Here is a 1,265-nt window from a genome sequence, read left to right as displayed (position 1 = left end):
CCCTCATGTAATGTTTCCCCATATTAGGCCTTTTATACACACAGTTATCTTATAGTTGACAATGATAAGACGCTGACTGTTGTTGCACTTATATTATCGATGCTTAATAGAGATATAGTGTGACCGATGAAAGTAACAAATGAACTGATAATAATCTTGTGTCCAGTCTTTTATCATCAGACTACGTCACAGCGTCGGCAGTGCTTTTTTTTTTTTTTCCTGCTCTATGCACCATTTTCAACGATGATCAAGGATATTTCTGTTCTCTATTTGAGAGGCGAATATCAATACAGACGAAATGAGATGCTAATAAGAAAATAGTTTAGAGACACCAAAGTCTTTTTTTTCATTGTAATTATCTGACAATTAATGTTCTCTCTCTTGCCAAGAAAAGGGGATACGACTGTCTTCCATTTCTTGATTTACTTGTTGCATTTTTATTTAAATGATTCAAGTTAAATGGTAAAAGGGTCGAAAGTTTGATTCTTATGCCAACATTAATACATCCACTACATCTTTTTATGTTTTTTCTCATTCAGTCTGACGTTGGGTACAATGGAAAATTTGGTTCCCAGAAAAGTCAAAAACACACACAGGGCTGAATCATCTATCAAGAACACAACCTGCTTTTTTTTTTTTTTTTTTTTTTTTTTGCCTGATGTGTATGTACACACTCTTTTGCATGTGTGTAAATAAAATATCACCTCTTCAGTCATCATTTTTTAAATTGCTCTCTGTTTCCCGGATCAACTGAGTCAGAGTCCTGCCACCTCTCCACCATATCCAGCTGACGCTTGTCTGATTATTTAGGATTCGCTGCCTCCAAACGGAGCCGAGCTTTAAAACAGCCTGTTGACCGCAGTGTGTTTACCGGAGTGAGTGACAGGGAGAGCGAGCGAGGAGTTGCCAAGGAGTGTGTGCGGTTTTTGAGAAAGTGTGTGTGTGTGTGTGTGTGTGTGTGTGTGTGCGTGTGTAAGGAAAGTGTGTTTATGTGTGTGCACTCGCGAGAAGTAGAGGAGGAGGAGGAGGAGGAGAGGACTAGTGAATGGCTTTGCTATTGCATCCTCCCACCAGACCTTTCAAATACACACATTGTCCTGTCCACACGCGCGCGCGCGTAGGCGCGCGCGCACACACACACACACACACACACCTCGGAGCAAAACACGCCTCCATCCCTAAAAAGAAAAAAAAAAAAAACCTCCTCCTCCACACCTCCGCGCTGCGCCTCGCGCCGCCCCTCAGCTATAGCCCGCACGCGCTCC

The sequence above is a fragment of the Nelusetta ayraudi genome, unplaced genomic scaffold, assembly GCF_046127955.1.
Source record: "Nelusetta ayraudi isolate G7.1 ecotype Tasmania unplaced genomic scaffold, CSIRO-AGI_Nayr_v1 ptg000017l, whole genome shotgun sequence".
Lineage (NCBI taxonomy): Eukaryota > Metazoa > Chordata > Actinopteri > Tetraodontiformes > Monacanthidae > Nelusetta > Nelusetta ayraudi.
The sequence above is the reverse complement of the archived record's forward strand: the minus strand, read 5'-3'. Positions refer to the sequence as shown.